General features: G+C 38.6%; 1 long non-coding RNA gene across 1 annotated transcript in view; it reads left to right on the top strand.

The window, feature by feature from the left end:
- The first annotated feature begins 207 nt into the window (after positions 1 to 207).
- The window catches only part of LOC309858904, a 35,661-nt gene continuing 21,631 nt past the window's right edge, over positions 208 to 14,237 (top strand). Inside the window, exon 1 of the long non-coding RNA XR_014308426.1 lies at positions 208 to 329. This is a non-coding gene — a long non-coding RNA (uncharacterized lncRNA). The remainder of the gene's footprint in view (positions 330 to 14,237) is intronic.

Genomic DNA, 14,237 nt, shown 5'->3' on the forward strand with positions numbered 1-14,237 from the left:
TCTTGTTCAGTTGGTAACTATGCACCTAGCACAGCACCTGCACAGACTATTTGCTCAATAAATTATAGTTGGATGAATGCACAGATTTATAGAAAGAACATTCCACAACAGGGAGAATGCCACATTCTGTACTAACTATGTTCCCATGGAAACATAGGAATTATGAGACTTATCCTGTTAGGTTCTAAAAAAGAAATAACTAGTAATGGTTTCTTAATAATACATTTATTCAAAACTGTCTAGACTCTTTTTAAAGTCTCTGTCTAGACCATCGCTGGAAAGTGATGGTGGAAGGTAGTGGAAGGAGTGTTCAAGGAGGAGTTCAGAGGGTAAGTATTCACATCCAGGCTCTGCTACTTACTGGCCCCAGGATCTGGGCTAATAGCTTAATATACGAGGTTAATAGGAGGATTAGATGAGATAATGCATATTTCTGGTCTTTGTATACTGTATATTGTTCTCAAGAATCTCTAATCCCATAAGTCTATTATTTACATCTCAGGATGCAGATTTTAATATCACCTGCTCTATCATAATCACTGCACCTGCCAAGGAAGATGGACATAATGGTTAAGCACTGAGAGTTCAAACTCAGACAGAAGTGTTCGTGGGCATGTTAGTTTACCTCCCTGGCTCTCATGTTCATCATCTATGAAATAGGGATGACAACAGTCTCTAGTGCCCACACTCGTTGCCAGGGATAAATTAAATGATACCGGTAAAATGATACCATGTCAAGCCCATTCAAACACTAAATACACAATATTCTGTTAATATTCTTCACGTTTCTTCCACTGTCTCATGTTTTCTGGTTTAACTCTAAAGTTTTATGTTCAATTTGTTCACTCTCCCTAAATTGAAATTTCCTGAAAACATTGTCCTTGGACCACCTGCATCAGAATCAGCTGGTTTTTGATATAGTTTCCTGGCCTATCAGAACTGTAATCTCTCCTTTGATGATCTTGTCTTCCATTTTTTATCTCAGAGGTTCACTTCCGTTGTCCTAATCTAAACTGTGGCATTACCCAATTGCAAGCATCATCTCCACTGCAAGCATACCGTGATTAATCGCTCTTAAATGGTTAACTCACTCCCTCAAGTACCCTTGGATTCAACCCCACTTCATTTTCATGCCCTTTAATCCATCTGGCCCTCACCTTTTTCCTTACATTGCTGAACTTCCATGTCAGTCACCATTAGCCCAGCCTTGAACACGTCTTCATCCCTGTCATCCCTCCTCCTTGACAAAACACCAAACCTGTTTAAACCCCACTCTCCCCTGACTGTGGGTCTGAGCCCCTGCAACTGGCCATGGCCAGAGGAAGGGTAGAGCCATGCTGACTGAGCTCCTTGTAGATTCATCAAGGAAAGCCTGCAGCCGACCCCAGGCCCTTCAGCATCACACCATTCCTTCTTCATCCCTTTCCTCTTCTACTCTTCTAAATGATTATTTCTTTTATTTTCCCTTCTTAAACTTTTTTTTAAAGGTTTTGTTTATTTGAAAGAGAGATATAGAGCAGGGGCTGAGAGCTGGGTGAGGGGCAGAAAGGGAAGGAGAGGCAGACTCCCCCTGAGCAGAAAGCCAGATGCCAGGCTTGACCCCAGGACCCTGAAATCATGACCCGAAGCCCAAGGCAGACGCAGCCAACTGAGCCACCCAGGTACCCCTCTTGTCAAATTTTAAATACTTCTCCCTTTACTCAGTGGATGCTTCCCATTTCAGTGAGAAAAATAAAGCAATCAGAAGAAAATGTGCAAAGCTCTCAGTACCTCTTGCCCCCTGGCCAACACTTGTACCCACATACTCAGCCTCCTGCCTGTACTGGGGACCTCCCATCCTCTTTCACTGCTCAAAAGCACAATTCACACCTAACTTCAATAACCATGGATTTTTCCCTCTGGGGGAACACCCCAATCAGTATACAAGCATGGTGTTATTTATCCATTAGTTAAAAAACAATGCAAAACAAAAAACAAACAAGTAAACACACACACACACACACACACCCCAAAACTTCTTTTGATTCCAATGCCCTTTTAGCCACCTCAAAATTCCCCTACAGTCTTTCACACAGAGTTCCTCTAGAGTTGCCTGGGCTGGCTTTCTTCAATTCCTCTTCTACCCTCTTGCATGTGCTCAGATACACCCAGAACAGCCCCAGTGAAACTGCCCTTACTACGTGTGCACCATCCATCCCTACTTCACTTCTCATCTTCCTCGGGACCTTCAGCATCACTGACCTAGTTGACCATTGGCTCCCTGTTCTTCACTTGGCTTTCACTGTACCACACAGTCATTTTTTTCCATCTCAAATTCTGCTTCTCTGCTAATTCTGGGTCCTTTGCTAATTCTTTCTCATTTCCTCTATCTTTAAATAGGCTCAGTCCTCAAATCTTTCTCTGTGTACTCTTGCTCCCTTGATAATTTCATGAAATCTTCTGTTTTAAAATACCATCTATATGGTGATAACTCCATATTTTTTTCTCCAGGCTGGATATGCCCTGAACCCCAGAATACAACAAACAGCTTTTTCAACGTCTGTACGCAGATGCCTAATGGACATCTCAAATTTAAATAGTCTGAAATTGCACTTCACATCCTCCCTCACCCCTCAAAATCTGTTCCTTCTTCCTCATTCCAGTTAATGGCAACTCTCTCCTTTTGTTTCTCAAACCAAAAAAAAAAAAAAAAAAAAAAAAAAAAAAAGTAGAGTCATCCTTGGCCTCTTTGTTCTCTTAGGCACTATGTCTCATCTGCCAGAAAATACAGAAAATACATTTTGGCTCTATGTTCAAAATGTACTTTGATTTGACCATTTTTTATCATCTTCCTTGATGCTATTCTGATTTGATTCGCAATTCTCTCCACCCTGGACTTCTTGCTTCCCTACTGGTCTTCCTGTTTGTTCCCTTGCTGCCCACAGTCAACAGAGTAGTCCGAGTGATCCTTCTGATAAGCAAACTGGATCATGCTATTCATCTGCTTAATCAGTTTTGGTGACATAATTTGTGGGGCCAGTACACAATGACCCTGGCAAGGGACAAGGAAGTCAATCTTCTTTCCCACAAGCCTCTGCTTCAGCCCACAGAGGACAAACAATCCTCAGATGGCAGCCTTTACGCTGAGACATGCTCAGTTCTTGGATTCTAGATGGGCAAGACACTCCTGGTGAAGGCTTCTGGGTCTGGCAGCCCAGGAAGAGGAAAGTTACCACCTTGCCTCACCCTGAAATGCCATGGAGCACACACCTGGCTCCAACCCTCCCCACTTCTGTGCCCAGAGAACCACTAAAGGTGGAGGACAATGGTGTTGGGACACAGAGGAGGGTGTGGAGGGGGAGATCAGGCAGGGCTAGAACACAAGGAGGTAGAGAATAAGTAGCAGAAGATCCATCCAAAGGAAGCAGGAAGGTGAAAACAGAACCACTTGTGAGCTGAGGCTCCAAGCCTTTGGTGTGTGCTTCATTGTCCCATCAGAATTCACTTGCAGACCACAGATTCAGAGTCAACGTTGGCAAATGCCATGCAGTGAAGTGTGAGGCCCTTCTAAGCTTGGAGCCCTGTGTGCCTGCACTGGTCACACACTTATGATGCCAGCCCTGGGTTATCTTCATTCAACACCTTCTCATCTTTCACCATAGAAAAAGAACATTTTTCATCTTGGCATGCAAAGCCCTACATAATCTGACTCCTGAGCAACCAGTTTCCTTTAGACCCTATTCATCCGTTCCCTCCCTCCTCTGCATCTACCCTGCTGTCCTTATGATACCTCAAATACACCTAGAAAGATGATCCCATGGTCTTTGAAGATGCTGTTTGTGCTTTCCAGGATGCTTTTCTCCAAGGATCCTAAAGGTTTATTTCATTTTCTTCAAGTCTTCCTCATTCATGAGACCCTTCACCTCCAGCAAAGAATGATAAGGTCATCCTTATTTTGAATAAAAGTCCTCTCTTCACCTTACTTCCCTTAATCCTTACATCTAGGTGAAGAGAAAGAAGCCAGAATCTTTCGCCTCTCTAAGGCCCTTACTCAAAAGTCTGCTTTTGAACCTCTCTGAACCTCTCACTCAAGGTTCTGCCTTTTTCTATGGAAGCTAGCATAGGAGACAGGCTAACCTCCCCATTCTGCGAAAAGCCCACACACTTACCAGTTGGTACTGAGCTTATCCTATAGGTTTCAACTTAGAAGCCACATCAGAATATGCATTAATGTTAACGTGTGACCCAAAGATTCATATCAGGTGAGGGTGGAAAGCAGACTTCGTTAGGGTTTACCTGGAGTATGTGTCTTTCTTTTTTTCCTTTTTTTTTTTTTTTTTTAGTTTAAATAATCTAATGTTAGAGAAGGAATACATGGACTCAGGAGAGATGTAGGGCGTAAAACAGAATCAATATTAAATATTTTTATTCAATTTATTTGACCTTGAAGAGATAGAGGTGAAAAATAAAGTAGACCCAGCTATTCCCAGCTATTCCCTATGGTCAGTCAGGAAAATCAGTGGTTAAATATTGATCAAATTAAGGATTCCACTTATGTTATGGTACAAATGGAATATTTGTCAACACCAGTCTGTGGTGCTATGTTCTAGCAGCCTGAGGATACTCAGACAGGGTGATTATCCATACTTACACTCCTCTCTTGTGTTTTTGTTTATTAATAAAAATTTTGTTTGGAAAAAAAAAGTTAACCTTATATTACTGAAGTAACTGAGTGTTATGGAGACAGCAGTCTTGATGAATAAGCCAGTGGTATATGTACTAGAACCTTTCTCTTGAATGTATTTAAAAAACTACCAAATTGAAGGTTTTTCACTTAAGTATCAAACATAAGGAGCTTCACATCCAGTCGTTTCAAATTAGTGCAGAACAGCTATTTGCTTTTACTTATTGGCCAACAACCCCTCCTATGTACCAGGACACCCTTCACTGCACCATCCCCCAGAGGTGGGGGATCTCCTCTCTTCTTCAAACATCTGGACTACATCTGTGCCCCACCACAAAACCCATTTTCCTAACTGTTGTCCATTCTTCAGGCTTCAATTTAATGAATAGAAGAACATATGGCTTTTAAATGTCAAAAAAAAAAAAAAAAACAAAGAAAGAAAGAAAGAAAAATAGAGTGTCCTGGTGGCTCCCTTTGTTAAGCAGTTACCTTCAGACCCCAGGGTGCTGTGGTCAACCCACCCCCCCATTACACTGGGATCCCTCTTCAGTTGGGGAGCCTGCTTCTCCCTCTCCCTCTGCCCCCCTCGCACTCTTTCTCTCTCTCTCTCAAATAAATAAATAAATAAATCTTTAAAAAAGAGAGAAAAAGAAAAAGAAATAAAATTATCTCCAAGCTTATTTTTCAAACACATTTGAAGAGATGCAGACAGTCGTCTAACCACTATTTGAAAGAAAGTGTGTCAAATGAGACCCTGGGAGTTTGAAAGACTGTTCCTTGGTATCACAATTCTTATGGGATAAGCTAAGAAGATGTATTTTCCCCTAAAATTATAGAGATTTCTGAAGCCTTCAAGATAAAAAGAGTGGCATCACTAATTTTGCATTTTGGAATAAGCAGTCTAGTAGCAGAGTGGAGAATTAAAGAGAGACCTTGTAAAGGACACTTTATGATGTATAATAGTCTACCAATCTTCCATGTACATACTCTGTGCCCAGAGTCTAACACAATGTCTGCCATACTAACAGGCACTTGATAAATATTCTGGGAGAAACGTTTCCCAGATAAATAACCTGTACCTCTTCTGAAGACCATGAGAACAATTAGCGTGATTTTCAAAAACCTAAGTTCCAAAAGCACAGACATCTGGACTGCTCAGAAATCAATAAAAATTTTTTAAGCAAATTTTGAAAAAGTACTATGGAAATTAAAGTTTAGAAGTAAGTTGGGGAAGGAGCAAATTAGTGCTAATGGATACAAGTACCAACAATGACTGCTAGAGGAAATTGGAGGGTTGCATTGCCCCAATATTTTAATTTCCAAATACGCATAGCAGCCCAAGCTGATTAAAAGCAAATACACAAGGATGCAATTTAGGGTTTAAAGTGAAGTGTCTTAAGAGCTGAGAGCACAGGTTTAGATTTGATGTAGAAAAAAAAGAGGGAGACTTGTGTTTTTTTCCATACTTCATAATAGCCTCCAACTGGCAAGGTGTTCTTTGTTTCTGAAGTACATTGGTGAGTCACTGAAGTCTTAAAATGCATTTTCCCATCAGAAAACAAACAAACAAATGGTGATTAAGTCCGCAAGCAGACCAACAAAAACCTGTTTAACTCTGACATAGTTGAAATGTATATCTGCAATAGAAAAGCAGAAAATGCATCGCATCATTCCCATCATTTTACTCACACAAATTTTAAAATTACTATAGTCTTGAATAAGAAAGAGTTTATTTTTATTAGATGCTGGTACTTGAGAGGAAAGACAAATGAAAAAAGCAGATGACCCCCTTCAGGAGAAGGAAACGAATTCCCTCCCTTACCTTCCACCCTGCATGTGACCTGCATTTGGTGACTTGCTGCCAAACAATAGAGTATGGGAAGGGTGGGGTGTAATTTTCCAGTGGAGAAATCTGGCAAACATTCCTTTGGCTAGGTGATTTAGGTCAACATTCACAGTGATAAGTCATGTTGATAGCACATACCCCTAAAAAATGGGATGACGACACTTCTTGTCTGTGGTCTTCCCCCAAACCTACAACTCCAGTCTAAACATGAGGAAATCAACAAAGAAATCCTAATAGAGAAACATTCTTTGAAAATACTCAACCAATATACTTCAAAACCCTCAAAACCATCAAAAATACAAAAAAAAAAAGTCTGAGAAACTGTCATAGTCAAGAGGAAGCTAAGAAAATAAAGATCAAGGATAATGTGGTATCCTGGATAGGATCCTAGAATAAAAAATTAGTGGATAAATTGTTGCAATTCAAATGAAGTTCAAAGTTGGGTTAGTAATAATCTATCAGTATTGGTTTCTTAGTTGTGACCAAAGTAATGTACTTTGTAAGATGTAACACTGAATGAGAGGTATATATAGGAACTCTCAGTGACATCTCTATAACATTTTTGTAAATCTAGATTAGGAAAAAAAAACATGTATTTTCTTATATAAGCTATAAAAAGGGAGTTTTATAAAGATATTGAAGGAGACCCTCCCACTCTCAAGAGCATGAGAAATTGACAGCAAAAATTCTTTATTCTAATTTTACTTAAAAACTTATAGTCTTTGTTTTCTATGATGCAGGAACATCACTGGCATTTTTCTTAATATAAGACTTCAGGGATATAGAAGACAAGAAACAAAACTCATGTTAGACCAGGGGCATGAATAAGAAAAGAGAGGGACAAGATTTTGGTGAAGGCTCAGCTAAGGCATGCTAAGAGATAAGAACAAGAATTTTATAATAAAGAGATGAAATTGCAAGACTGAATAAAATAAAGCAAAGGAGATGAGCCACCACAGTGTGAGGGGCAGCCAGCCTTGGACAAGTTTGGTATTGAGGGTGGGGCTGACCCTCTGGCCCTGAAGTTCTACAGGAAATTGAGACTCCTCTTTTAAGAAATTTATGTGCCATCTGACTTCACCCTGATACTTAGTGAAAAGAACAGCAGTTTTCAAAGTACCTATACTCTATGTGAAGATTTATTAGCTACCTTGAAAGCATTGCTGGAGGTATAGGAGAGAGTTGAACTGGTGGAGACAGAGGCACTGGTAGACACTGTTTTTGCACTCTCTACCTAGCTGGCTAGCATGGGTGAGCAATCTTGGATATGCCATCCTCCTGGTGCCTTCCTAAAATAGGCAGCATGATACATTCATGTCACAATCCCACCACCTTTCAAAAAACAGTGAACATGCCCTGATGCTTTTACTCTCCAGTTGCCTAGCCAAAGCCAGCAGGTATGCACAAGCCACAAAGGGGACACTCTTTGATTGTGTGACCCTGGTGGACAAGGGGCTGGCATTCCTGAGGTCCATGGGAATGTAACAATTAGAAAGACAGTTCTTAACAAGCCACTCCTCCCAGGACACTGCACAGAGTGTAAACTAAAACACAACTTCAATACTCCTTTGATAAAGGCATATTAATCTGAAGCTTCAGCTTGAGGGACAGACTTCAGGTTTCCCACATGTCTACAGGTGAAGAAGGCCCTCCGGGGGAATATGAACAAGGAGACAAACATCATCTTTATACAACCCTTTGACCTTACTGCAGGTCAATAAGACCTCCAAGAAAGGAGCTTATACACTCATCTACTTTTAAGGGACAACTCCTGACCTCCTGGTCTGTAGGCCAGCAGAGATGATGATTACAGTTCTACAAACTGTATATACTTGTATACTTTAAAAGTTGCCACCTGAGGGTCTGGCTTCTAATCAACCTGAACTTGATGCTAAATGAGATTCCTCCTGTTGGAAGACTGACAAATCTTGGCACACCCTCAACAACAGGGTCATATCAAGAAGAAATCAAGTGGTTTAAAAATCACAAAAGTTCAAGAGGCAACCAAGAGATAGGCAAGGTTGAATGAGAAAATCGTCACCTACACAAGGTGACTTCTTCAAGACTGAGGAAGGTAGACATTTCACCTCACACATAGATACAAACCAGAGAATCCAGCAAAATAAGGAAACAGAAAACTATGTTCCAAATGAAAGAATAAGAACAATAAACAATGCCAGAAAAAGACCTTAATGATGTAGGGGCACCGGCGTGGCTCAGTGGGTTAAGCTGCTGCCTTCGGCTCAAGTCATGATCTCAGGATCCCGGGATCAAGTCCTGCATCAGGCTCTCTGCTTGGCAGAGAGCCTGCTTCTCTCTCTCTCTCTCTCTCTCTCTCTCTCTGCCTGCCTCTCTGCCTACTTGTGGTCTCTCTCTGTCAAATAAATAAATAAAATCTAAAAAAAAAAAATCTTAATGATGTGGAGATAAGTTATCTACCTGGTAAAGGATTCAAATTAATGGTCATAAAGATGCTCACTAAATTTGGAAGAAGAATGTGTAAATACAGTGAAAAATTCAATAAAGAGATAGAAGATATTAGAACCAAACTGAAGTCACAGAGCTGAAGAATAAATAACCAAACTGAAAATATACTATAGGGACTCAACAGCAGACTGGATCAAATGGAAGAATGTATCAATGTGCTGGAAGACAAAGCAATGCAACTCACCCAGATAGAGTAGCAAAAAGAAAACAAGAATTTAAAAAAATGAAGATAATTTAAGGGACCTATAAGACAATATCAAGTGGAATAATATTTGAATTATAGGGGTCCCACAAGGAGAAGAGAGAGAGAAAGGGGCAGAAAATTTATTTGAAGAAATAAGGGTTGAAAACTTTCCTGAGGAAGGAAATGGACATTCAAGTCTAGGAGGTCCAGAGAGTTCCATATAAGATGATCCACACCAAGACAAGACATTATAATTAAAATTTTAAAAGTCAAAGATAAAAAGAGAATCTTAAAATCAGTAAGAGAAAAACAAATTGTCACATTCAAGGGAAGCCGCATAAACCATCAGCATATTTCTCAACAGAAACTTTGTATGTCAGAAGGGAATGGCATTTCTTATGCAAGATGCTAAGAGGAAAAAAAAAATTCCAACCAAAAATACATTATCTGGCAAAATTATCATTCAGAATTCCAGACAAGAAAAAGCTAGAAGAGTTCATCACTACCTAACTTGCCTCACAAGAAACATTAAAGACTTTTTTTAAGCTGAGTAAAAATAGCACTTATTAATAGCAAGAAAACGTATGAAAGTAAAAACCTCTCTGATAAAGGGAATTATATAGTAAAGGAAATGAATTAATTATTTAATAAAGCTATTTAAAGGTTAAAAGACAAAGTAGTAAAATTAACAAAAACTACAATAATTAGTTAAGGGGTATGTAAAATTTTAAAAAATGTAAAGTATGACATCAAAAAAATAAAACATGGTAGGTGGGTTAAAATGTAAAATTTTGGAATGAGTCCAAATTTAAGTTGCCATCAACAAAATAGACTGCTATATACATAACATGATACATGTGATCCTCGTGGTAAGCATAAAGCAAAAACTTATAATGGACACACAAATGAAAATAAGGAAGAATCTAAACAACATTAAAGAAAGTCATCGGACCACAAGCAAAGAGAGAAAAACTAGGAACAAAGAGGAACTACGAAAACATCAAGAGGATGATTAACAAAATGGCAATAAGTACATACCCATCAGTTATCACTTTGTTAATGAATTGAAACACCTATATTTGCTGAATGGATAAACAAACAAACAAACGAACAAAAACCAATAAGGCATACCTACATACTGCCTACAAGGAACTCCCTTAGTGGTAAGGACATGCAAAGGTTGAAGGTAAAGATATTTCATGTAAATGGAAACAACAACAACAAAAAAACTTGAGTAGCTATACTTATATCAGACAAGACAGACTTAAAAGACTGTAAGAAAAGACAAGAAAGGGGGCATTATATAATAATGGAGTCAAATTAGCAAAAACATATAACATTTATACATATGTACACCTAACATAGGACCATCAAAATATGTGAAGTAGAAATTAATAGACCAAAGGGAAAACAATACAACAATAATAGGTTTCCATCAAAAAAGGTTCCATCAATGGATGAATGGATAAAAAAGAAACACCCATCCACCAATACCCCCACCAACACACAGTAAAAATCAGCCATAAAAAGGAAAGAAATCTAGCCATTTGCAATGACATGGATGGACCTTGAGAGAATTATACTAAGTAAAATAAGTCAAACAAAGACAAATACTGTATGATCTCACTTATATGTGGAGCTTAATAAACAAAACAAACAAAACCTAAACTCATAGATGCAGATATTAGTTTGGTGGTTAGCAAAGGGGATAGGGTTTGAGGGTGGAATGGGTGAAATAGATAAAAAATACAAACTTCCACTTATAAAATAAGTAAAGCAAGAGGATATAATGTATACTATGGTGAACATAGTCAAAAATATTACACTAACTTTGTATGGTGTCAGATGATAACTAAACTTATTGTGATGATTATGTCAAATAACTATGTTTTATATTTAAAACTAGTATGATATATGTCAATTACATTAAAAAATTAAAAAATATTAAAAATTGCTTGATGATCTTTGAAGAGGCCATAAGGAGGCCAAAGGATTAGCTAACTATGTCCAAGTTGTTCAATATCATGTGTGGATTGTGACAAAAACTCATAGAGGAACAAAAGACCCTCAGTTTTTAAAATAGTACTACTTCATAACTCAAAATCAAAACAAACAAAAAATGTCACCAGAAAGCCACCTGAGTTAGATAGGACTCTCTCATTTCTTTACTAAAAATTTAACTTCGGAGAACTGGGTAGCTCAGTTGGTTGTACATCTGACTCTTGATTCCCTCTCAGGTTGTGATCTCAGGGATGTGAAATCCAGCCCTGTGTTGGGCTCCATGCTCAGCAGGGAGTCTGCTGGAGATTCTCTCTCTCCCTCTACAGCTCCCCCTTCTCTTAAACAAATAGACTCTTTAAAAAATAAAATAAAATAAAATTTTAACTTATTTGGACTCCTACTTCAATTTCATGAGTTCAGATTATCCCTCTACTTTGAAATCTTTTTTCCTAAGAAAGAAAGATTTAATTTTTGCTGACATCTAGTGTGCTTTGGAATGTTAAAAAAGGTGGCTGTATACAGATGTAGTGAAAAGAAGGGCCATCTGTACCCCAATGTTTATAGCAGCAATGGTCGCCAAACTGTGGAAAGAACCAAGATGCCCTTCAACGGACGAATGGATAAGGAAGATGTGGTCCATATACACTATGGAGTATTATGCCTCCATCAGAAAGGATGAATACCCAACTTTTGTAGCAACATGGACGGGACCAGAAGAGATTATGCTGAGTGAAATAAGTCAAGCAGAGAGAGTCAATTATCATATGGTTTCACTTATTTGTGGAGCATAACAAATAGCATGGAGGACAACGGGAGATGGAGAGGAGAAGGGATTTGAGGGAAATTGGAAGGGGAGGTGAACCACGAGAGACTATGGACTCTGAAAAAAAATCTGAGGGTTTTGAAGGGGTGGGGGGTGGGAGGTTGGGGGAACCAGGTGGTGGGTAACAGAGAGAGCACAGATTGCATGGAGCACTGGGTGTGGTGCAAAAACAATGAATACTGTTACGCTGAAAAGAAATAAAAATTTTTTTAAAAATGGTGGCTGTTTGAGTCAGGAACAGCCTATCTGATGAATACATAGATGTAGAAAGCCTTATTGACAGACAGATAGCTGGTCTACCAAGACAAGTCTCCAGTACTAAGACAATAGGCATTTTTGGAGAGCTTAGAAGAAATTCCTACAAGTCAAAAAACCTCCTGTTTCTAGTGTGTAATACTTAGTAGTATTTTATACTCAAACAGTTTTTTTGGAAAGAATATTTAGCTTGATGTCATTGTGCTGTACTGACACCAGGAATCAGTCTAATGTGGGCTTGATAAGAGCACAGAGGCATATTAAAATGAATTTTATGTTTGACCATCTTTAGTTTTACCATTACATAAAAGAAAAGGTCTTAAAGGCTGCAGGCAGTTCAGAGAAGTATTATTAAAAAGAAACAAAAAGAGTAAAAATATTCTACAGTAACAATGGAGCCAAAAGAAACACTTCATTGTTATTTTTATGAAATATAGATGATAAACAGTAACAGTTTAATTGTCTTATTGTCCTCATATTTTCCTTGTTGTACAGTGTTACATTTATTTATATTAAGAATATACAATATGAGTATGAAATTTAAATATCCAAGAGTTAAAATAAACTATTGTCAATAAGGACAGAAATATTGTTATATTTTCTCACACATATCATTTAATTAGTCCTACTATTAAATACTACTACTTGCCTCTGTTAATTAGTCTTATTGTTTTATGCAAATAATAATATGAATGTAATAGAAAGTAAATGATATAGATAAACATAATTTTATTTATTTTATTTATTTATTTATATTTTTTGAGAGAGAGAGAGTGCACACATGTGAGAAAGGAAGGGGAAGAGGGAGAGAGAGAATCCCAAGCAGGCTCCATACCCAGGGTAGAGCCCCATGTGGGGCTTGACCGCAGGACCCAGAGATCATGACCTGAGCTGAAATCAAGAGTCAGATGCTCAACTGACTGAGCCACCCATGTACCCCCCAAAACATAATTTTAAATGAACATCTATTTTTCATATTTTATATTAAAGCAATAACACATGCATACAATTCTTTTTCAGTGAGAGTACCCTTCCTTTCAACAGACAGAAAGCAACCAGGAGCTAGATGAGGCAAAAACGATCCTCCCTATAGAGACTTCTGAGGGGATATAGTGCTGCAATTTCTTTTCTTTTACTTTCTTTTTCTTTTTTCTTTTCCTTTGCAAACATGCAAAAATATATTTGGTCAATGTTCATCACACTCTGTGGACCAGTAAGTGCAAAAGGCTAAAAGAAAATTAATCCCAGGGCATCTGGGTGGCTCAGTGGGTTAAGCGACTGACTCTTGGTTTCAGCTCAGGTCATGATCTCAGGGTCAGACTTCTGTTCTCCAGAACTATGAGGATCAATTTCTGTTATTTTAAGCTACCCACCTTGTGGTACATTGCTAAGGTAGCCCTAGGAAAGTAGGGCTTTTCACATCTACCAAAAATATTCAGGAATGGGGTCAGAATGATATAATCATATTACTATCAGCCTTTTAAAATTCATCATGAATTTGTTATTGTTTCCCTCGTTCCAGGTGTCAGAACCTGGAATCCATCCTTCCTTCCTTCCTTCCTTCCTTCCTTCCTTCCTTCCTTCCTTTTACAGAGAGAGAATATGAATGTGGAAGGAGGGGCAAAGTGGGAGAGAGAAAGAGGATTTTAAGCAGGGGCTCGATCTCACAACCTTGAGATCATGACCTGAACTTAAGTCAAGAGTCAGATGTCTGAGATGTCTGTTTAACCAACTTTGCCACCCAGGGGAACTGGGGTTCATTTTCTTTTAGCCTTCTGCTCTCACTGGTCCACAGAGTATGATGCACGTTTAACTAAATATGTTTCTGCATATTTGCAAAGGAAAAGAGAAGTTGGAAAAAAGAAGGAAAGAGCACAGTAAAGATGAAGAGAAAACTCATGTTTTAATAGAAGAGAGGTACAAATGAGTGTATATGCATGGATGTGTGTGCATGCTTGTGTTGCACATCACTGCTTAA

Source organism: Mustela nivalis (genome assembly GCF_964662115.1).
Source record: "Mustela nivalis genome assembly, chromosome: 2".
In the NCBI taxonomy this organism is placed as follows: Eukaryota; Metazoa; Chordata; class Mammalia; order Carnivora; family Mustelidae; genus Mustela; species Mustela nivalis.